The following is a 26,190-nucleotide window of genomic DNA, read 5'->3' as shown; positions in this document are numbered from 1 at the left end:
TGATTGTTTGTGCAGGCTTATATCAAAAACATCTTTACTGATTTGAATTAGAATTCCCCGTAACATTATGTATATATATAATTTCAACAATTTCATAAACAAAAAAGCTAAAAGGAATGATACACACACATCTGTGTGTGCCAGCAAGTCACGGGTTAAAAAATGTTAATGATTAAAGTAACATCATTTTTGATCGAAAAAACAATACAAATTAGACTAACTACGTGCTAATGCCATAATAGTCACCTCAACTATTAATGTATTTTAAATATTCTGATAAAATGACGCCTAATTAAATATTAATTGATGTATAACAGTATAAATACTGTTATTTTGTGATTTTGACAGATTGTTTTTGAAGATACAATAACAGTAAGTCCCTTTTTTTGTTTCTACCGCTTTTTACAATTTTACTTGATATTAAGTCACTTATCACACGTTTTTGTAAACCCAACAATAATATTTTTTAATGTCGATCTTCAAGGGATAACCTGTATGGATCACTTGTCGATAGGTTATCACAGAAATGTTGTGAGCCCTTTAGGGAAGTATACGCCCTTTTCTCAGTATACACCTGTGCTTCTTCGGGATTCTAAAATAATAGGGATGTCCCAGCCCCAAGGGTGTCAGGCAATTAATGGGCTTTTGCCAGTGGGAGGCTTCTTGGCACAGGATGCCGGCTAGATTATGGGTACCACAACGGCACCTTTTTGTGCCGTACATTAGTAACGTGTAAGCATTATTGTGTTTCGGTCTGAAGGGCGCCGTAGCTAGTGAAATTACTGGGATAATTTTATTATATAAATTATGTCTCAAGGTGACAAGCGCAATAATTGTAGTACCGCTAAGAATTTTTGGGTGTTTCAAGAATCTACACTGCATTTTAATGGACAGGGGTTCCAATTACCAACAGCTTGACGTCCTGCTCGTCTCGTCCCCAATTGTCATAAAAAACACAATAGTTGTTTTTCTTACCGTGTCCCGCAATAGTTTAGGCATTAAATAAATAAAATAAAATAAAAAAGCCTTTATTTGTACTACTTTCCAATTTTTACGAAAAATTACATAAAATTGGCATAGATATTAAATGAACTATAAATTAAATATTTGATTAGTACTAAATTAACTATAATAAATAAGTAATAGATGCCTCTACAGCTAAGACCTCGCCTAAACCTTTCCAATACGCTCTATCTCTGGCTCTTCTCATCGAGTCCGATCCAAATCTTTGAGTAAAAGTATCACTCCATCTTCTCTTTTGTCTCCCTCTTTGTTCTAGAGCCTTCCCATGGTATCAGGCATAAAGGCATAAAAAGGCATTTATTTTCTCAAAATTGATTCCCTTAGAATTCTTTTTGATGTCATTTCTCAAACTACTAGAAACTACTATCTATCCAATCCGTTACTCTTTTCGTCCATCTTGAATCATCTTATCTGCATATATAGGTAATATAGCCCAGCCAAATTTCAGATGTCTGATCCTTGCTATGACATCCATAAGTTTAGTTTTTTCTCATATATATTTGCTGTGATTCCTTTGGTAACGTTCGTTTTCCCAAAAAAATCATCCTATTTCAACATGCTGAAAGGAGCGACATTGTCACTAAAATTCCAATGTACCAATTTATTTATAAAAAACTAGCTGACCCAGCAAACGTTGTATTGCCATCATAGTTAACAACTGAAGTTAATCTACCAACTAAAGGTAGCTAAAATTAAGTTTGTTTTTTACCTCCTGAGAAATTAAGACAGATACAAATATTCAAATAAGTTATTTATTTTAAACTATTCTTTCAATTTGATTTCTGAATGACGGGGGACACATCAAAGGAAAAACAAAATGTGTGTGTGTTTTTTTTTAATTCCGAACATTTTCATATTGATTCACCTTTTAAACCTTCTCTGGACTTCCACAAATAATTCAAGACCAAAATTAGCCAAATCGGTCCAGCCATTCTCGAGTTTTAGCGAGACTAACGAACAGCAATTCATTTTTATATATATAGATTCTACTCAATCTAAAAATCTCTTTAAGCACAAAGTTACAGATTTCAAGTGCGAAATGTATCGGTTTTCCATTTTATGTTCTGTATGCGAACTCATTATTGCGGGGAGCTTAGATATTTTATACATCTACATAGAGCCTCTTACTGCTAGACAACCGATGAAAACAGGCCAGGTTTATTACTTTAATGCGCGTGATAAGCTACGTTTTACACTCGCGATTTGTATGTCACTTTGTGTTAGTGTGCGTGCATTGCTCCAATTAGAGGGTCATCTCAAGTTTTCTCGACGTTTTCACTATAATATATAAAAACTAGCCGTTCCCGCACGCTTCGCTGGGTGAATTTTAAAAGAAAATAAATTAAATTTTATTAAATAAAAAAATAGTAGCCATAAACCATCTAGGATAAATTTCGAATATCGAATGGTGGTAGTTTCCTGTCGATACGATAAGTGGTTTAGGCGTGATTGAGCCTAAAACAAAGACCATTTTCATTATCTTAATATTTATATTTCATTTGTGCGTCTGTTGCAACTGAACTCCTCCTAAACGGCTGGACCGATTTTGATGATTTTTTGTGCGTTCCAGTGGATTTGAGATTGGCTTAGAATTTAGATTCTCAATTCCGTCAATATACTATAATTCTCCTGCTCATGTGTATGTTAGTGAACTCCTCCTAACGGCTGGACCGATTTTTCAAATTTAAGACGTGTGTACACGACAACGTCTGTCGGGTCCAGTAGTATATATTATATAGAAGAATAAATAGATTGAAATAATGTGTGTGACAAAGTGTTTGGACCTCTGACATCCTGTGCCCTATAATTTGTACAGGTTCGCTTCTCTAGTATGTAATACCTCAATGCTTTATGTATAGTTATCTTTTTGAATAAGATAATTTATATTAGACTCTCTTTCAGATGAAGCCTGTTGTACTCGCACTTTTCCTAGCAGTGGTCGTGATACTTGTATCAAGCGCTCACGGCAGCTTCTTCCGGAGACTAGGCTGGGGCAGAAACTACCCGTACTCTTCCTTTTATAACAGACCTTATCTGGGCAGAGGACTGCCGTATGGCTATGATTACTATCCTGAATATAGACGCAATTATCCTCTATATGGTTATTATTAACAAGAAGCAGTTATAATAAGACTGCAATAGATTAAAATTATTTGATGAAATGACTTGAGTTTGTTTTATTAAATTCTCGTTTTTTTTTTTTAATTTAAGTCCAAGGATTGGTCTCCGCTGGGATCCAACTAGATACCGCAGGCGTAGTGGCAAAGTGAAGCAACTAATACTACGCATAAGTAGGCGTACTCGAGCCAGTCTCCAAAAATGTGTGACCTTGACGTGCCACATGTTCTGTTAAACTATACAAATAATCTATCTATATATGTATAAATGAATTGCTGTTCGTTAGTCTCGCTAAAACTCGAGAACGGCTGGACCGATTTGGCTAATTTTGGTATTGAATTATTCGTGGAAGTCCAGAGAAGGCTTAAAAGGTGAATAAAAATGAGAATGCTCGGAATCAAATAAAAACAACAATTTTGTTTTTCCTTTGATGTGTCCACCGTCGTTCAGAAATCAAATTGAAAGAATAGTTTAAAATGAATAACTTACTAGAATTTATATATTTCTAACTTTCTCAGGAGGTGAAATAAACTTCTTTTTATATACAGAACAACGTCTGTCGGGTCAGCTAGTTGACACTAAAAAAAAACTACGTTTAAAAAAACCGACTTCAAAAACTGAAAAGTATCACATAACTAAAAATTTAATTTAATACACCTCTTATGCAAACCTTTACCTTTAATATTAATAATACTATTATTTATGTGTGCTACATATTGATAGATTTTAAGTCAGTTCCAAGCCCTAAACAAAATAAAACTAAATATTATAAACAGCTTACTTACTCTAATTATTTACGTTGTCTGGCCACGCATGTCTGTCCGCTTGGGTTGTTTTGTTCTAGACGAAGCTATCCCGCTCAAAGTCACTCGTGGCGAGTGTAGGTACCTACTATTACATTTGGCTTGGCACCGACTTTAAAGCTATCAATATGTAGCACATGCAAATAATAGTATTTTATTAATATCAAAGGTAAAGGTTTGCATAAGAGGTGAATTAAATTTAATTTTTAGTTATTTATTTATTTGATACTATTCAGTTTTTGAAGTTATTTTAAACGTTTTATTTTTTATTCTCTACGTTTTAATATCAGTTAATAATAATATATAATCAATCTGAATGAAAACTCCAAAAAAAGGCGTACACAGAAAACAAGTATGTCATCCAGGTAGACGAAACATTTCATAAAATGAAAATTACTGGGCCAAACTATGTAAACTTTTTATGGGACCAAATGGCATCTATTTTGCATCAACCAAAAGAAAAATTACGTAAATCGGATCATAAATCTCAGAGTAATCGGTGTACATACCGAAAAAAAATACCGATCGAATTGATAACCTCCTCCTTTTTGAAGTCGGTTAAAAATGCCGTGTTAGTAATTGCCGGTCCGTTGTAAAACTTTGTAAAAATAATACTAGAAGAAATAAGAAAGACACTAATTTTGTATTTTATTAATTTCAATGTAAAATAACACGAAGCGTATAAATTTGCGAACAAAATTTGAAAGATGCTATTGAGTGTCAAGATGCCACGTACACAAACATCTTTATAAATAGCCAATACACACTTCAATATAAAGTTGCCGTTATAAAAACAGCTATTGTTATTATATAGTACGGTATCTAGTTAGAGCGCAGCGGAGACCAATCCTTAATCTATGCTAAAGCTATTATTTTTGGAAGAATTGACTGAACAAGTACCATTGACGACCCATATAGCCGAATGGTTAGTGACCCTGACGACTAAGCTAGAGGTCCCGGGTTCGAATCCCGGTAGGTGCAATCATTTATATTATGAATATGGATGTTTGTTTCCGAGTCATGGATGTATATGTATTTATGTATGTTTTAGTAAGTATATAGTTTGGGGCAAAACAATTTGTGTAAATGGGTGTCAATATTATTATTATTATTATATAATTGTAATAATATTGCAATAATTGGCGTTGCGTGCAATACATTTAATTCACCCCAAATTATTTTTCTTCTAGATAAAAATTTTATTATTTTGACTTTTCCAACAGTAACAGTTGATTTACTAATGTTAATTTTAAAAAAAGTACTGAAAATGTACACAATACAAGATTTCGGGCTATCTTGTATTGTATAAATTATTTTGTATTTCACAGTTCATTTATAGTTAAGCTAGCTGGACCTGTTGGGTTGATATAAATAAATATTATATATTTAACATTTATTTCTAACAAAACTTTCTACAAGCAGTAAGTTAGCAAAAACAATGGTAAAAAGCACGGTAGAACAAACAAATATATTTTTTTATATATTAGTTATCTAATACAGTTTACCACAAATCAAAACATGAAAAGAAACTCTGAAGGAATATTTGAGAAGATGTAAAACGATGACCTATTAAAAACGGTTTTTCTCGATTTCCGGCAAAACTGCAAGTCCTATGGAAAAAACTCAAATGGCAAAGTTGTAGGTAATGAAAAGATCTACAACTTTTGTTATCACACTTTTTTCAAATAATCTCAAAATTTATGTGAAGAATTCAAAAAACCAAGTAATGGGTTTTTTTATATTTATGTTACCAAAAAAATTTTTTCACGAAATTTTGTGAAATGTTACCTTTCATTGTCCCAAACACATTGTTATTTCAGTTTTAATCAAAAAGTTTTGTTTTTGTTATGTTCTCTTCTATTTCCAGTAGGTCTCATTCTACAATTTTTTTTTTCACTTTTTATCATTAAAGGCTTCACTGGTCTACTAGTGAACTATATAATTGTTCTCTACACTAAAAATACCATCTAACAATAAAAACTAGAAACTATCATAAACTAGAAGCCGAGTACGTAATGTTAGTCGAATACAATTGTCCTTTCCAAAAAAGTTCGACAGGAATATCAAGCCAACGATGTGGAATTGGCAACCGTTACATATCCGTGGCACACGATTTGTTACTTGCCAAGAGCATTTGACTTTGATAAACTTGTGCTACGCATTTCAGAATTATATCTAATACTAGTGGGTGCTCGTGACTATTCCCGCCTAGATTTCACTGTAAAAAGGCATAAAAGGCATTTATTTTCTCAAAATTGATTCCTTTAGAATTCTTTTTGATGTCATTTCTAATATACTAGATACTACTACCGCTTCGGAAACAAATGGCGCTCTGAGAAAGAAGAAGCGGCGCAAGAAACTCTCCCCGCATTCTTTTTTTGCGCTCTTTTTAATAAAATATACAATATTGAAGTGTCATTGCTATTGCTATAAAATAATCATAATCTAGTCCCAGGCTGTCGGATCACTTAGATATTCAGTTGTGGAGTAGTAGGATTTATGACAGAGCCATTTTTTAACAAAACATTTAAATTTATTTATAGATAATGCCTGAACAGTGTCTGGGCCTTTATTATAAAAGTTTATATATACATTTACCCTCAAAGCTATTAAGTATCTTATGAAGCCTACTAGAATTAGTTACAGTTTCTTATTTCTAGTATATATATATATAATAATAAAAATAACTATTAAGAGCAAAAAGGTGACGATTTTTGTGAACGTATTTTAAATTTTCATAAATGTACTGACAATGAAACGTTATAATATTTATTTCTTTAAATTATTCTTTGAGAGTCTGTCTATAAACAAGCTGATTATAGCACGAACAGCTCTCTTTTGCAGAGCAAACACTATATCAATGTCAGTAGCACGACCCCACAGTAAAATACCGTACGACATGATGCTGTGAAAATAACTGAAGTACACTAATCTAGCGGTCGCAAAATTCGTGTACTCTCTAATCTTTCTAACGGTGTATGCCGCTGAGCTGAGTCTATCTGCTAGTTGGGCAATATGTGGACCCCACTGAAGCTTTTTATCTAACGTGATACCCAAGAAGACAATGGTGTCCACAAGTTCCAATCTCTGGTCATTTATAAGTAGTGTATTATTTCATCTAAAACTTTTTCTGTCTTAAAATAAATCTCTAGCCAAATTTATGAACTTATTCGCTATATTATTTTGTCTTCTTATACAAAATCTATGAACGATGCGGGACTCGAACCTGCGACTTCTCGGGTTCCGCCCGAGCGCTCTTCCAAATGAGCCAACTGTTCGAGTGAATTTGTGTAATGAATCCCAGAAGTTAAGCTTAAAAATATCATATTGTTTTTTCCGTTTTATAATTAAACGCAGTGTAAAGTTACTCCAAGTTTAAAATAACTTCTCCCTGTCATGTAATTCTGTATTGACAAAGGTAAGATACAAACAAAAAGTTTTAAATATGGAATAACTTTACTTCGCGTTTATTAATAACACAGTTTGTGTTTACCGACTGGGAGTTTGTAACAATACATCACTGAATGCAGCATTGAAGATTATTATTAATGATTAAATCGTTTTTGAGATAATTAGATGTTTCTGTGCGTTCCTATACAATTTATAGAAACACTAAGTCATCTGTATACTATGTAGCAGTTGTGGAAACATTGTCAATGGTTAGTAATTCTACTATGAAGATTAGATACAGCACTGGTCCCAGAACGCTGCCCTGAAGTAGTACTTACTGACCTAACCCGTGCATTGGAGTTAGTTTGGCGCTATACAAAACCTCAAGACTACCACAAGACAAATATATATTTTTTTTCTCCTCTAGGGAACATAATAATATAATTATTATAATGTTGCCCCTCTATATATGGGGGGTAACTAAATTTTACTTTCACTTAAACTGCTCGATAGATTAAACTAAGAATGTGTCCATTAACACTTTTCTTAATGTCTCTATTAAGGGGAAGTCACTTTATTATTGTGTCTTTTATAATATCACTATTTTTATATTGTATATACTAATTCACTAGCACTATACTAACTCAAATGGTTTTGTTCGTTTTAGTCTTCTTACTATATCAGTGTTGGCAAGCGACGTTCACGTAAAGATGAAGTCTATGTTGATGAACTTCAGCGTATTTTTGTATAACTTTGTCAAAGAACTCGATGTTAAGGTCCCGATGGAAATCGTGTAGTATCGAGGTGTGATCAAAATTTCCGTTATTACTTTATTCTGGAAGCGTTATATGATTTGAATATTGGTCTGTTTGGTGCAGCAAGTATAACTTGATGATTTATAAAAAAAACAAAGAGTTTTTGTTTATTGGTTAAGTCATTTCTAAGTTTATGATGCACAAATGACAGATCGAAAATTCAAAAACTTATTGTTTTGACATCGATAATTTAAATAAAACATGTTAACGTACTTAAATGTATAAATTTAATTCTGCTATACTATTTTCAAAAATACATTGAGGTGTTTGTTTTACTAGGGAAAACATCCTTAAAATACCTGACAGAAGTGTCTGGTAATCAGACTTTTTCGGCCTTACAAATACACTTGGTATAAAGTTGTAACAGAGAATAAACTAAGAATATGCAAAATGTTTACGACCTTTTGCTTATGATTGGGTTATTCGGACGTATATTTCTCGCGTTTATTTGCAACACTACCTGACATAAAGTGATGATGACTCCTATTCCACAAAAAAAACATTCTGAAACTTCAAAATTATCATTGTATTGACCACGGAATGAAAAATGACAGTGTTGTTAGCGATATATTCAACATTGTACATATTCTTGGTTTATTCTCAGGTATAACTTTATGGCTAGTTTATTTGTAAGACTGTTTAAGTATCGTCGTTTAATTGTGAATGCTTTCTCAACGCAAGGAACGCAAGAGGCCGCGTATTCGAGTCCCGCATCGTTCATACATTTGGTTTTCAAATTTTATTTGTGTTATTAATACTAGAAGACTTAAAACATTTAAATTTTTTCTCTACTATACAATATCTTAAACTAGCAATCTGTATTACGCTCTTGTCTTTTAAATGTTGTAGTAAGAGTTTGAAATCTGAATCTCCCTTTGAAATGGCAATAACTAAAGCTTCATAAATGGCGATTGAATCTTGTCAATAAATTGTCAATAATTACTTGGACTTGTTCCCATCAAAGCACTTTCCAAGATTAGCTGTTGCACACAATGCAAGAAAATTCTTGCTCAAAAGCTTTTTCGCTTAAAGTTTAAAATGGTTTATTCAGTAAACTGCATTTAAATACTTATATTAAACAATAAAATTATTAAGTATATAAGTACACACTAATGAAGGAGGTTATAAAATGTGGCCAAGTTCCGTAGCAGCAAGTAACGTAATACAAAAGTTATATAGAATGGAAAATTATATTAAATTATTTAAATGGAAAAGGCAAAACATCTTTGCTCAAAATCATACAGTGCAAATGAGCTCCTCAGAGAAACCTCAATATCATTTTTGAAAGACCTATCCATAGACACGTATGGGTTTGATGAAAAATTTTTTTTAAATTTCAGTTCTAAGTATGCGGAGCCCCCAAAATATATTGTTTTTTTTTAATTTTTGTGTGAAAATGTTATTGCGGTTCACAGAATACATTTCCTTACCAAGTTTCAACAGCATAGTTCTTATAGTTTGAAAAAAGTGGGTGGCACACATGACGAATCTATAAGGGTTCCGTTTTTTGCCATTTGGCAACGGAACCCTTAAACGGATTAGTTGTAACCCAAAATAAGAATTAATATATAATATTTACTAATTATAATTGTTAATTAATGTGAGCTATAATATTATATTTAACTTGTTTATATTTCATACAAAACAACGTCTTCAGATATTTAGGCCCCGACATGGTGGAAACATCAGTTGTAAAAAAAGTAATTTAAAGAAATTAACATAAATGATTTACAAAACGTCTGTCTCTGAAATAATGGATACTCCGACACACAATAAAAATAAAACATTGGCAGTACTTCTCATTATTTTTCAGGGCCTATTAAATATTTAAAATTAACATCAATTTACAATTAAATCAATGGAATCAACTTCATAATCTATAGACGGCAATAAAATATTTTGCATAGTTATTATATACAATACTATATTTATACTTCATTATGCTTAAAATGTAAGCATGATAGTATTTTATGTAACAGTTGTATAATGAGGGTCAAAAAAACACGAGTGGCGTGTGTTGCGATATGTGACGCAGGCGAACATCGCAATGAATGGCGCCACTAGGGTTTTTTAATCTAGTTGTCGCATACAATATTTTTTCTACGACTTGGTAATTTTAAATAAAACAAAGATTAAAGGAACATATCACAAATTTACGATTTGCCGCTTAAATGGGCTTGAAATGTAGACTTATATTTGGTGACTGGTATAATTTTTCAAGGAATGGCAAATGTACATCCATACAGCCAACGCCGCAAAATTAAAAAATACAGAGTACAATAAGTACTATGGATTACCTAATATTTCTATGAACCTACCAAACCCAACCTAGATCTACTTGTCTGTGGCAAGAAAAAAACTGTGCTTTTATGGCGACATAGTACAGTAAACAATGTTTTTTTAGGCCATAGAGTATATATAGACTATTACAAAGACTCGATAAAGTACTTATATTACTTATCGTGCGTGTATAAATGACTGAGTAGAAAAAAACCTCAAAAATATCGTAGAAAATATTGTATTACTGTTGAATGGGAACCATTGTGTTTCCCTTAAAAGATATGAAATTCAAATAGTCAGTAGAGCTAAGGAAAGGTCGTTTCATTCATAATATTATTATTCATATCATATTACAGACAGCTTGAAAAGGAAAATTCGGGATTAAGTTTAAGGAATCTCGAAATAATACATAACAGAGTAAACCTTGTATTATAGAAATATTATAATCGGGATCTCCGAAAACAGCGTGACGCTATAGGTAATGGCAACATTAAATAAACACACGGGTAGAGCTATCTAACCTTAATATTGTAACGAGTCAAATGAAGTGAGCAGCGGGTGTCTGAGCGGTTGCGGTAGTGTAGCGGTGTGAAGTGTGAGGTGAGTCGTGACTCGTGGAGGGGTGAGGAGAGGAGAGGAGAGGAGAGGGGTGGCGAAGAGTATATAACGCCTTGCTTCGGGATTATTCTGGCCCCCTGGCACGCGCGACCACTTGACGGCCGCCGCTACCCGCGCGATCTCGTGCGGGACGAGGATGAAGAGTGACGTGTTTGCGCCCGGCCCGGCTGATTGCCCTCCTTCTTCTTCGGGGCTAATTGCCAGGGTCCGCGCAAACCTGCGATAACTCACCGGACTTGACACCAGAGCTGATGGAACAGGCGTTCCTCAGCTCCTAAGATTACCACAAAGGGGAGCATCCGCTACCCCGACAAATGACACCATTTAAAGCGAAGAAGAGGACAGCAAGGAGCAATTGCTCCCACCCCAATGACCTACCCGTATCCACGGGCGGTGAGTGAAATCTGCTGCAGGGGACAAGAAGTCCCGATCAGCATTCCCCCACCGCGCCCTCGCAAGCGCGGCGAGAGAAGACCAAGACGTAAATTGATTACTACGCGGGCTCGATCGCACTCCAGCAGGATTCCAACGGACATGACACTACAGACCAACCGGTCCCACCCAGTGCCCCGCCTGTAGTTGCAAGCGGCGTTTATACCACTGAAAGGGGGCATCGCCCCGAACAGTTACCCCGAGGCCCGTAAGGACCTACGCGGAAGACCCCGGTGTGTGATTGATTACTGACGCTTCGGATCTCCATCATCTGCGAGATCTGGCCTCCTGGCACGCGCGGCCACCTGACGGCCGCCGCTATCTGGTGCGGGCTGAGGATGAAGAGTGACGTGTTTGCGCCCGGCCCGGCTGATCGCCCACCTTCTTCTTCGGGGCTGATCACCAGGGCCCACGCAAGCCGGCGATATCTCACCGGACATGACACCAGAGCTGAGGAAACAAGCGCTCCCTCAGCTCCAAAAGATGACCTAAACGGAGAGCAAAAGGATCCCAAAAAATGTAACTATCAATGAGAACAAAAATGAAGAAGATGAAAGCAGGGAACAACCGGTCCCAACCCAATGACCCGTCTACACGGGCGGCGAGTGAAACTTGCTGCAGAGGACAAGAAGTCCCGATCAGCATTCCCCCCACCGCGCCCTTGCTGGCGTGGCGAGAGAAGACCACGACGTATAAATTGATTATTCTGCAGTGTTAAAGTGTTAAATAATTCCGAGAGTGTGTATTTAAAATTTAAAAGTTATAACTGTAAAATCTGTACATAATACGGTGGTTTGTGTTGGAATTCTGTTTTAATTTTCCCCTGATTAAAAAAATACATCTTAAATCGAAAGTAAATACGATACGTAGAATACGAAATCGTACTAGAAAGCTGTGGAATTCCTTGTACGGTGTTTCAGTGACGATACCACATGGGTACCTTCAAAAAAAGTGCGCACACCTTCCTTAAAGGCCGACAACGCTTCTATGATCCCTCTGGCGTTGCAAGAGAATGTGGGTGGCGGTGAACACCAGGTGACCCGTACGCTCGTTTGTCCTCCTTTTTCAAAAAAAAACTAAATAATTAAAATTTTGAAAATTTCTAGAACACAATTTATATATTAAGGAAAAAAAATAATCACACTTACATTGTTGCATAAGACGGCACTAATTAAATGCCTACGCTAGCGCGCGGCTACTAGATTTCTTACAGGTTGTACCGAAATGATATTATGGAAAACTGATTCATTTATACAAATAAAACTGAAAACAATATTTTATCAACGATGCGGGACTCGCGACCGACAGTTGGAAAGAGCGCTCGCACAGAACGCGAGAGGTCGCGGGTTCGAGTCCCGCATCGTTCATAAAATTTCGTTTACAGTTTATTAGTGTAATTAATCCCAAAAGTAAGGGTTATCACTTTAAAAATATAACAAATTGTTTGATTTATTTAGTTGAATTATGTATTTTATTTTTGAATATGTTTTTTATGATTACCGTTAAGAAGTTCCATCCGTGTGTTTATTTAATATCGCGATTGTGCCACGCTGTATAACATGGAGGGGGGAGGTAAGGGGGGCTTTCCTAAATGTTTACCACAGTATGTGTAATTACCATATCCTCTCATAATCGTAGCTGGCGTTAAGGCTTTAGCACTAAATGTTGCTCTTAATTCATTATACTTAATGTACAAGTTACCGTAAATTGAGTACATTAAACAGGGTAAGCCCTTAATCTATAATTTACAAAGCAGCTCTCTACTCAATGTTCTTTTTTAATGAAAGAAAGGGACGAGACGAGCAGGACATTCAGCTGATGGTAATTAATACGCCCTACCCATGACAATGCAGTGCCGCTCAGGGTTCTTGAAAAAATCAATATTTCTGAGGCATTACAATTGCGCTCGTCAACTTGAGACATAAGATTTTAAGTATCATTTGCCCAGTAATTTCACTAGCTACGGCGCTCTTCAGACCGAAGCAGTAATGTGTAAACATTACACGGCAGAAATAGGCGCGGTTGTGTTACCCATCATCTAGCGGGCATCCGGTGCAAAGAAGCCGGTAAATTGTTGTGTACATTTATTTGTATGTTAATTCCGCCAATATTTGTCTTTAAACAATTCGACACGTGTTTCGCCTCTACACGAGCCATCCTCGAGACGTGTTGTCTCGCCAAATTCTGGCACGAGACTTAGATTCAGTCAGATTTTGGCGAGACTCAGTCTCGTGCCAGATTTTGGCGAGACAACACGTCCTGAGGATGCCTCGTGTAGAGGCTTGGCGAGACTCAGTCTCGTGCCAGATTTTGGCGAGACAACACGTCCTGAGGATGCCTCCTGTAAAGGCGAAACACGTGTCGAATAGTTTAAAGACTTAATTGGCGGAATTAACACTAAAGAAAACTCGAATCATTTGTATAATTATAGATTTTCGCAAAGTAACGCCTACTTCAATGAATTTTGCATTATATAAGTTGTTTTTTTTTCCATGAATATCGATAATAATGAATTGTTACTTACTTGCCCCTATGTAAAGAGGATGTAATCGTTAAGTTCGTTAAGTGTGACCAGACGATCATTCCGTAATTATTATTGATATCAAAATACTTTAAACTGATGTCAAAATAAAGTTACCTAATCAGTAAAATGACACATAATAACTTTTTAAAAGTGTATTCTTTGATTAATGCGAGTGTTACACATTTAAATAATGCGTGTAACTTGCGTTTTTACATTAGATTTTTGCGTAAAATCAAATGTAAAACACAGTTACAATCTAGATTGCAAAAATGTAAAGTAAAAACACAGTTACATTAACTCGCGTTTCAATCCTTTAAAAGTGTTTTATTTAAACTTTTCAAAAATCAAACGAGAAGTATTCCAAATTTTAATATTAAACACTTCCATACATTTAGTATGAGATTAGTTGAATGTAATTAATAATGTATCTATTAATTTAGATTAGAATAATCTATATAGCACAATTACAGATATATCTGAAATTTTAAGATTTATTGAGAAGAAGTGGTTAGAAACTTATTGCCATTCTTTTCAATTATGAATTACAGTTTCAGCGATTCACAAATTATTTTGCACAATCTCTGCAACTGGAAATATTTTTCTTACTTGATAAGTTAAAAACAAATAGTAAATATCTCAAAATATTTATATGTACCGCAATAGAGCCTGTTCAAACAGTAAATAGATAATAATATTACATGAATTTCGACCACGAAAACCATTAAAAGCAGTATTCGTAATGACAGGATCGACTAGTCACCGCAATGTCTCAGGGGAGGAATTACATGACCCGCCACACTACGTCGCTACAAGCATTGTAGATGAAATACAATTAATAGTTGGTCCTGTCCTTTTAATATTTGCTTAAGTATTCCTGCCATCTGAAGTCATTTATACGTCTAGATAGACTATGACAGCTGTGAAAACGTCAAAAAAAAAGACTTTAGAACTAACCTCTATTTTGAGCAATTCTGACACAAAGTGTCATACAAATCGTGAGTGTAAGACGTAGCTTATCACGCACACTAAACTAATATTCCTGGCCTGTTTTTATCGGTCGTTTAACAGCAAGAGACTCTATCTAGACGTATAAATTACCTAAGTCTGTCACATGAAATAGATGAATATGAATGTCACTGAAGGATTACTGCAGGACGCGCGTCCCGTTATCCTACTAATCCTAACATTAGTACTTATACAGATGTCCATTTCCTGCTATATGATAATTTATTATCACACAATAGACTTGAGACAAACAAAGCTTGCGTTATACACGTTTATAATAAAGTCCCAGTCGCTCTTCAGGCATTATCTATAAATAAATTTGAATATTTTATTTAAAAAATGGCTCTGTCGTAAATCTTTCTACTCCACGGCTGAATATCTATTCGGATAGCCTGGGACAATAATAATAATAATAAAAGCCTTTATTTTCACATACTTACATACATACCTAAAATCACGCCTCTTTCCCGTAGGGGTAGGCAGAGACCACTTCTTTCCACTTGCTACGATCCTTACATACTTGTTTCACTTCGTCCACTTTCATTATTCCTTTCATACATGCTCTCCGGCTTAGGGTACTATTGACCTGGCCTTTTTTCAAGACGTCCCTGATTTGACCTTGAAACGTACGCCTAGGTCTACCTCTTCCAACACTTTCATTCACACTGGCCTTATACACTTTCTTCGTCAATCGTTCTTCATTCATTCTCTCGGCATGTCCAAACCATCTCAGCATACCTTTCTCAATTTTTGGCACAACATCTTCTTTCAGACCACAACGTTTCCTTTATTTTCAATCCTTAATTATGTACTTAATACTTAATGATTCCTTACCTAAATAATATAATCTCACCTATATTTAAATTCTATTTATATTTATTTTTATTTTCATTTGTAGGTAATTACTATTTACACCGATAATTATTGGATGTATTCGGTCTTCTTGATTTTCGGCATAGAGCCTCCCCCAAACTTTTCCATAGTGAGCGGTCTCTCGCTTTTCTCGACCAGGTTGCACCTGCTACTTTTTTTATGACATCTTCCCATCTAAGACATGATCCTTGCTTGCCTGCCTTTGATGATTTTTTTCCTTTTCTGTTGTCTAGGATACTATTCTGTAATATTTTTCGACCATTTGTCTTTTTTGTTCCTTATCATGTGGCCTGACCATTTCCATTTGAGGTTTTTAATATAATATTTCACATCAGTTATTTGTGTTTGTTCTCGTATGGATTCAAGTCGTATTCTGTCCTGTCAGCCTGGGACTAGATCAAAGATAACATTAACTTATATAACTGATTAGATTATGATTATTTTATAGCAATAACAATGATAGCACAGTATTGCATATTTTACATAATGTTATTTGTAAAAAATGCTGGATGAGCCGTTTCTTCTCAGAGCGCCATTTGTTTCCGAAGCGGTGATAATGTTAGACTGTAACCGAATTTGATTGACAAGTCGTAAACAGTATTTTTTGCTGTTTCCCTACAAAAGTCAGTATTTATAATTTGAAACTTTGTAAAATGTTTTTGTCTCCAAAATGAAATTATCTTCATTAAAAAACTTTTGTCTCGCCATTAAAATTTAATTATAAGATTTCAGTGAAGCCTGAAGGATACAAAACCGAAAGGAAAGTTCTTAAGCTTAAGGTTGCCAAGTTTAGTCCTCTAAGGATTCTCACTATAATATGGTTTTACAGACAAGCTCTACTAAACTACGAATCCAAGCGGATAGTTGAACGATAATATAAGATATAGAGTTTGTCGTCAAAACTATCAGTCGTTTTAATGGATTCAATTTATCGATACCACATCTATTAGTCTATATAAATATATATTCATATAATATATTAGGGGGTTAAAGTATAAAATTGCCATTTTATTGTAATAGGTACTTCGAATTGACATAGAACCTTCGTGGTTTGAGATTTTTCAGTGAAACTTTTTTCACATGGTACAGTTCTTCTTTTAAAAAATGTTCAACATTACGGTATCGACTTTCAGTTGTTTTTTTATTCAGCTTAGACAAGAAAGATGGATACTTCTAAAATTCGAGTGATTTTTGAATACGAGTTCCGACGCGGAACTAACGCGGCAGAAACAACTCGCAATATCAATGTTGGGTTCGGAGAGGGGACTGCTAATGAACGCACCGTGCAATTTTGGTATAAACGATTTCGTGATAGAAGCTTTGATTTGAAGAACGGACCACGTGCGTAAGACCGCCCATACAGGTGACTAACAATGAAAAGAGATGGTGGAATCCGAGCCAAACTACCCAGAAATTAGCAACATGGTTTAACGTTACCTTACCAACAACATTGACTCATTTGCGTCAAATCAATAAATCTCTTGATTTGACTGATCTGCAGAAAGACACGCGTGTTGCTTTGTTGATTAGATACAGAAATGAGGGAATATTGGATCGAATTGTGACATTGGATAAAGAGTATTCTTTATGATAACCGTAAGCGAAAAATGCAATGGCTAACCCCAGGTCGAACTCTGATAACAAAAGTATCACTGAAACAGCACCGACTTATGAATTGATATTCATCATTATTGATCCATGATAACGCGAGACCTCATACAGCATGATAAACGGTTTTAACTCTACTGGAACTGCAATTAGAACCCATTCGTCACCCTCCGTATTCGCCAGACCTTGCTCCAACGGACTACCATTTTTTTCGTGATTTGGACAATTTTCTTGGTGATAAAAAGTTTTCTTCTTAGGATGCTTTCACACAATTTGTCGAATCTAGATCACCACAATTCTATCGCAAAGGCATAAATTACCTTCCCATTAGATAGCAGAAGTGTATAGATAATAATGGTTATAATTTTGATTTAATAAATATGTTAAATTAAAAAAAAACAGTTTTCAATTTTTCATTCCGAATCGGCAATTTTATATATTAGCCCCTAATATCAATTTCGGGTTAATTATCAGTAGTAAGTCAGGTATGGAAGGTTGGAGTTTCAACAAATGAAGCTTCTCGTGAAGATTGAATATAATATATAAACTACAAAGAACTCGATATTCCTCAGCAACCACAATAGGTACAAACTTGTATATCAATTCGTTGCAAATGAACATCAATAATTTTTAATTACGAAAACTTATAAAAGCATTTGTAAAGTGCTGTAAATTGTCATAATACATTTACAAAAACAGGTGCACAAAAGTGTCAAAAAGTAGTAAATAAAAATATGTAAGCAGTGGGAGGCTTCTTTGCACAGGATGCCGGCTAGATTATGGGTACAACAACGGTGCCTATTTCTGCCGTGAAGCAGTAATGTGTAAAAATTACTGTGTTTCAGTCTGAATGGCGCCGTAGCTAGTGAAATTACTGAGCAAATGAGACTTAACATCTTGTGTCTCGAGGTTACGGGCGCAATTTTGGTGCCGCTGGTTTTTTCAAGAATCCTGCGCGGCTTTTCATTGTAATGGGCATGGCGTATCAATTACCATCAGCTGAACATCCTGCTCGTCTTGTCCCTTATTGTCATAAAAAAATAGATAGTAAGGAATCACACACCAAACTTCTTCATCCTCATTACTACTTTTAATATTAAATTGTTGGGTTTGGGTTTCAAGGCGGTCAGGATTAAAAGCTATTCAGGTTCAAACATTTGACAGGCATTGGCAGAACACACGCTAGGGATCTGCAGGGCGTTACTAGTATAAACATATTTCACACATTTTGCATTATTTATTTAAATAAAGCAATTATTATATTTACGATACTATAATTACATTTTATTAAAATTAACAATACTTGTGAGTGTACCAAGAACACTAGCATTATTTCTGCGATGTATAGCGAGGTTTTTAAAATTTTACGAAATTAAATGATGACAAAAACTTGCCGAATCCCTAATTTTTTCGCTTTAGTTTGTAGAAAAAACAATCATAGTTTTATTAAACTACTAGCTGTCTGACAGACGTTGTTCTATTAATAATATAAAGAACTACTGTGGGTGGAATTTCGTAAAAATTTGCTCTAAAAATAAGATCTTAGTTATGTAGACGAAATTGTTAATGATTTAAAAGATGGGCTGGGAGTTTGTCTTTCCCCTTCGTCCCTTTACGAACTGATATGACCAAGTATTGTTGTAATATGTTATGGCATTGTCACTCCCTATGGTAAATAAATACATTTCTATTTCTACAAATCGCGATTGAAGACATTAGATTTGATTTGAGAATGAATTATGTTATTATTTCGTCCATGTTTAAATATAATGAATATTTATTAAGTTTTAAATCTATCGAAGTACATATGTTAGAATACGAAAAGGGCTTTAACACAGGAGGCTTTACCGTCTATTCATTTCGTATTACTTGGATTAACCCTTAGAAGTTATTACGATGGTCCCTTTCCCCACGAGGGTGTAAAGGTACGACTCGTAAGTGTCCCATAAACACCCAAGTGTGTTTATATTTCGTTTCCACATTGCTACTAAGTTTGAAACGTAGCGAGCAGGGATATTCAGAAGGTATAGCTTTTCCACTAAACTAATCTAAATTGTAATTTCAAGTTTTCACAGTCTTATAAGTTATAAGCTTAAGCTGCGATCTTCAATCGGGTCGTGTGTTAGTCCTTTAAATACAAATTATTTATTTAATTGAAACAACCAGTAGGAGGCGTGTGCCTCAATGTAGTGTCACAATGGCGCCTATTTCTGCCGTGAAGTAGTAATGTGTAAGCATTACTGTGTTTCGGTCTGAAAGGCGCCGTAGTTAGTGAAATTACTGGGCGAATGAGACTTAACATCTTATGTTTCAAGGTGACGAGTGCAATTGTATTGCCGCTCAGAATTTTTGTATTTTTCAATAATCCTGAGCGTTACTACATTGTTATGGATAGGGCGTATCAAATACCATCAACTGAACGTCCTGCTCGTCTCTTCCCTTATTTTCATAAAAAAAAGAAAAAGTGCGATCTTCAATTGGGTCGTGTGTTAGTCCTTTAAATACAAATTATTTATTTAATTGGAACAATATGAAGTTTAATCATCATCCGTATCAATATCATCCTCCGTAGCTGGTGCACAAATTGCAATAGACTGATCTACATCAATGAACTCGTCTGTTTCAGTAGTAGATAAGGCAGGTCGTAAATTTTGGGCTAATTGAGCCAAAGAAATAATGTCCTCTTCATCGTCGTCAATCACATCATCTGAGGTTCTTGTTATAAGACTTGTAAGATCTTTAAAGCCTGCATGCCCAAAGCAGTTAGCTATAGTTTTTTGTGAAACTTTTTCCCATGCTTCGGATATCATCAAGATGGCATCAAGAACCGTAAAGCTGTTCTGATTATTACTGTCAATGCTTTGTATTAACTTTAACACTTGCAGTCTTCTATAATGAGATTTTAAACATCTTATTACACCTTGGTCCATAGGTTGCAGTACAGATGTAACATTTGGTGGTAAGAACACGAGGTTAATACACTTCAGATTAGTAATAGCCGGATGAGCAGGACAATTATCAACTAAAAGAAGAACTTTCTTATTGTTTGCGTTTAATTCAGCGTCCCAGTTTCGTAACCATTTTTCGAATATTTCCGATGTCATCCATGACTTCACATTGTTTTCATACGTTACCGGCAGTGAGCGTATGTTTTTAAAGCATCTTGGTTTCTTAGATTTCCCAATAACTAAAAGCTTCCTTTTACAGGATCCTGTCATATTTGCTGCAACCATAATCGTTAGTCTCGTCTTGGACATTTTTCCTCCCGAACAATTCTCTCCTTTGAATTTTAAAGTCCTGTCTGGTGTCATATTGTAAAAAAGTCCGGTTTCGTCTGCGTTATAAATGTCTTCTGGACTGTAACCTTCGCATAATGTAGGCCACTTTTGCGTAATCCATTCGTCTACAGCATCTTTATCCATACTGGCAGCTTCACCACTCATTTTCCCGCCGACAATGCCATGTCGAGCCCGGAAACGTCGAATCCAACTAGACGAGCAAACAAAATCTTCACCAAAACGTTGAGCAAAATCGTTTGCTTTTTGTTGAAGAATTGGTCCATTTATTGGCACATTATTTGTCCTTTGATATTTAAACCACTTTAACAAAGCTTCCTCAATCTTCGTATGCCGCGTTGTTCTGGCTCGTTTCATTTTCAAAAAATTCTTGTCGTAAAGGATTTGAATTTTCTCCCTTTTTTTCCAAATGGTTGAAATTGTCGAGTGAGATACACCATATTCTTTTGCCAGGTCTTTGTTTGGAATTCCTTTCTCTAGCTTTGAAATAATATGCGATTTTCCTTCGATACTGATTTGTTTTCTTTTTTGCGACATGTTACAATTTTCACAGTTAACTCAACAATGATGTTTTGGTGCGTCTTGTGTAAAGATAAGTAACAAACTGACTTAAGAGATATGACGAAGCGGGCCTTGAGGCTACGGCATGCATGTGCTTTGTTTCTAAGAATAACAAAAGACCCTAAACTTTGTTTACTTTTACGATAATAGCCATTGACTATTATACTGTGCCAGATGTGGATACAGTTACCTATTCAAATTGTTTACAATACAGCTGAGCCGGTCGTTCTACAGATATAATTCTCCGAAAACATTAACCAAATGTGGTCGCTTAATGCGGTATGTCGTAGTAAACAATGTCATAAAAACCAATGTTTTAGATAAGGCGGTCATATAACATTCAGCCAGGACCTTTGATTTTGGTAAATTTAACCGGTGTGTGGTTCTCAACGATGTCGCCATAAACGGTTTTGACTGTATTTATCTCAGATAATTTGTATGAGAAAACGTCTAGATAGTGCCTCTTGCTGCTAGAATACCAATAAAAGCAGGCCTGGTTTATTATTTTAGTGTGATTGACAAGATACGTCTTACACTCGCGATTTGTATGTCGATTTCTGTTAGTGTAGGTGCATTGCTCAAAATAGAGGTTAATAGTCTACCTCAATTTTATTCGAAGTTTTCAGAGTCGCAGTCTATCTAGACATATGAATGATCTTAGATATTTATGTATGAATATCGAATTGAATATATCGTTATCATGCAACCATAGAACGGGTTATGCCTAGTTTGGGGCAAGATAATTTGTTTAATAGTGTGTCAATATTACTATTATTAAATATTCCTACGAAAGGGGCCAAACATTGATAACACTCGGCTTATCTTGGCGACTGTCACAAAACGAATATTTTAATAGCTTCAACAATATTGCTTTAATAGTGACAGCTGTGATAACATCGAAAAAATTGAGGTTGACAGTTCGATTGTGGGTGGGGCTAAATACTGCGATAAACACACACACAGAGTCGATCAGTCTTCTTTCTCAGACAAAAAAGTATAAATCTAAGATAATTTATACTTCTAGAAAACGTCAAAATAATAGCAATGCACGCACACTAACACGAAGTGACAAACATATCGGGAATGTAAGACTTAGCTTGTCACGCACCCTGAAGCAATAAACCTGGCCTGTTTTCATCGGTTGTCTAGCAGAAAGACACTCTATCTACACGTATAAATTATCTAATAGCTAACCACAAGTTTTTCAAATATCTTAGCTGATATTATATTGGAAGCCAATTAAATTCTAAGATCCAAAATCAATTATATGAGTGAGCCGTTTGAAGTCGCAAATCTATTCAATTAATTTAATTAGGATACCCTTCATAACTCACCATTAATTGGATTTCCATTTGAGGTCTTCCCAATGTTAAAATATATTGAATTATTAATCGTATCTACGTATTACTAATATCTGTAAATTTAATCTAAATAGTCTTATTAAATATTATTTGTTGGGAAGGAATCTATTTCGAATATATTAAGATTAAAATGCTGGGAACTTTGATATGAAAATAAATTAAACAGCGATATAGTAAGGCACGCTCTGTGGTTATTATCTAAGGTATAATATCTCCTGAAACTATAAAGGTAAGCGTCTACTAAGCTTACCGAACCGAATCGAATCGAATAATCGCTTGACAGAATACTAATACATTAGCAATACTAATTCATTCATCGTTTGTTATATAACTAAATAAAAATAATCTTTAATTTTCAAGTTTTGATACTGTTTCGGTCTGTTTAAAAATTTCATTATCTTTATGTTTTTTGGAACGAAATTCCTTTTAGCAGGCGAGTGGTGGTAAAATTGATATCACCAGTTGAAAGCGTATGAAACAAATTCATTTCAATTCATGAGCATTCAATAACTAAAGAAAGAAAAAATTTAAACTTTTACTAAAAGTAAAAAAGCATATTATAGATTAGATAAATTCATGGAAGACAAGAATGCTTGGAATTCTTCCACTTGCTCCACTGGACAATACAGAGAAAACGAATTTATTTATTATTTATTAAAGCCAATATTAAAAATATTACTAATTAATTTACAATATTATATACATCATCCAACTGCTGGGCAAAGGCTTCACTTCTTCTTCCATTCGTCCTTATTGTTTACTGTGCAGGACCACATCACTCCTTCGTACTATATCGTCTCTCCATCTAGTACCAGGTCTACCTCTTCTTCTTTTGGCATCTAATGAGTACCAGCTATACTGCTCCATCTTTCGTTACTGGCCGTTGATACGTGGCCTGCCCAATTCCATTTTGTAACATAAATATATAAGGTATTAAAATAATAAATAAATATTACCATTATGCATGTTTTATCTATAACAAAACATTTAATACTTATTAGTGGTATTATAAAAGTTCCTTAGAGGCTTGGTTGACGTCTTCATAACGAGAAAACTTAGACCAAGAAAGTTTTCCGTACCTTGGTAACTCCTGCAATGCGGTAAGAACCGTTCTGATTGAATCAAAGTCAGATTATTAACGGTTTTATTCCTGCCTGACAGATAATGGGATTAATATGGAATCAACGTGAGATATTTTGTGTGTATAATGAATACTTAAGGGTACTATTTCCTTTTAATGAAAATAAGGAACGAGACGAGCAGGACGTTCAGCTGGTGGTCATTGATACGCATACCCATTACAATGCAGTGCCGCTCAGGATTCTGGAAAGAATTCTGAGCGGCACTACAATTGCGCTCGTCACTTGGAGACATAAGATGTTAAGTCTGATTTGCCCAGTAATTTAATTGGCTACGGTGCCCTTCACACCGAAACACAGCAATATTTACACATTACTTCTTCACGGCAGAAATAGGCGCCGTTGTGGTACCCATAATCTAGCGGGATTCCTGTGCACAGGAGCCTCCTACTGGTAATGTGCTAATGAAAATATTATGAGAATTCGTACAGGGTTTTCATGGTAGGCTTGTGACTTGAAAATAGATGCATCTAGAACAATCGACGAAGATCTAAGACGCATTACAAACTCAACGAGACGGCATGACAAAAATATCTTTATTGGCCAAAAAGTAATTTAAAATTCAGTAATCTATATACATAAAAGAGAATGTATGTTTTTATGTTCCCTAATAACTTCTAAACGATTCGACCGATCTCAATGAAACCTTTTGTATTAGATTAGTTGAAGCTAAAGGAAGTTTTACATATATAACATATATGGACAACAAAACAATATTTTCCAGGTCGGATAAATAAAATAAAAAGTCTTATTTCTCAGAACAATGTTTCAACTTATTTTTAGTATTACTTGTTATTTGTTAATGTTATTATGTCTTATGATAATTATTAGTTTAGTTAATAATAATTATATAATACATAATAGTGGCCGGAGTCAACTTTTAGGCAAATAATGCCTGTACCAGGTGTCTCCGCTCTTCGATTTTTTTTATGGAATAGGAGGACAAACGAGGGTACGGGTCACCTGTTGCTAAGTGATCATCGCCGCCCACAATCTCTTGCAACACCAGAGGAATCACAGGAACGTTGACGGCCTTTGATATTCCATTTCAGCAATGTGTTATTTTTAACAAGAGTTCTATTGACATGGTGGTGAAATAATAATAAAGTTATGAAATGAACAAATATTTACAACTTAAATATTTGGAAAGTTATATTTGAACACCTTAACAATACAGCGACATAGATTTACAATCATAATGAAAAAAAAAAGTTACTTTAGTTAGTTTTATAAATTTTAGCTTTTAATCAATACCCTCGCGTTGGGTAAAGGCCTCCCTTAAAGATGCCCAGTTCGTTCGATTCTTTGCTATTTGGCATCAACTTATGACTGCGGTCTGTTTAATATCGTCCCATCGACTATTCTCTGCTTCTTTTCCCACAGGGTTGTTTTCATGGTCTATTTCTCATCTGTAAGCCTCTACGTGACCTGTCCATTTCCACTTTTATCATAGTGCATAGCTCAGAACATTGGTGGCGAAATTTTATACGTGACTTTAGCCGTGAATCTCCATGTCAAACAGGATATTAAGAGGCTCGAGTTCAGATTTTTGTTTTCGGACTTATTGCCTTAATACTTTTAAATATTTTTTGACCGATTTCAAAAAAGGACGAGGTTCTCAATTCTTTGGTATTTTTTTTTTATGTTTGTTACCTCAAAACTTTCGAATGGGTGAACCGATTTTTATAATCCTTTTTTTATTTGAAAGCTGGTGCTTCCCTTGTAGTCCAGATCTGACAATTGCATGCATGAGAAAAATCATAAAAGTCTTAAATTTGTTATACATACGTATAGCAAATTGAATGATAAATTTACGAATAACTCAATATCGCGCCAACCGATTTCGATGATTCTTTTTTTATTGGGAAGGATATACTTCAAAGATAGTTTGGTGAGAGTTTGGTTAGATTCTGATTACGGAATCCAATTACAATCAAATTAACATATATATATATAGGATAGGTGAGATCTGCTTGAATCGTGAGGAGGTGAGAGGCAAGAGCGGGTCGCGGCGGAAGGACACCGATTCCAAAAATTACAATAATCGTAACTAGAATTAGATTGTATAAAATTACGCAATTATTTTTATACTTTTTAGTGCATATTATATCTATTGTTTTGGAATAGTGTTTAAGAAGTCGGTTGTTTTTTTGTTAAAAAATTTTTTAAACTCCAATATTTATTCCATGTTTGTTGTATTCTTCTTTCTATTTCTATGTCATAATCTTATGAAGACTGATTTTTTTACGTGTGTATGTTTTATCTGTGAATTACAGTATATTTCCATTCATAATTGTAGTTGATATTACAAGCCCACAAATGATTCTATATAATGCAATTACAC

The 26,190-nt window shown here is 34.8% G+C and overlaps 1 protein-coding gene across 1 annotated transcript in view; it reads left to right on the top strand.

Moving 5' to 3' along the window:
- The window catches only part of LOC126974412 (uncharacterized), a 375,370-nt gene that overhangs the window by 279,582 nt on the left and 69,598 nt on the right, over nt 1-26,190 (top strand). The gene's annotated exons all lie outside the window — the stretch shown is intronic.

Source organism: Leptidea sinapis, chromosome 32, assembly GCF_905404315.1.
Source record: "Leptidea sinapis chromosome 32, ilLepSina1.1, whole genome shotgun sequence".
Lineage (NCBI taxonomy): Eukaryota > Metazoa > Arthropoda > Insecta > Lepidoptera > Pieridae > Leptidea > Leptidea sinapis.
The sequence above is the reverse complement of the archived record's forward strand: the minus strand, read 5'-3'. Positions and strand labels throughout refer to the sequence as shown.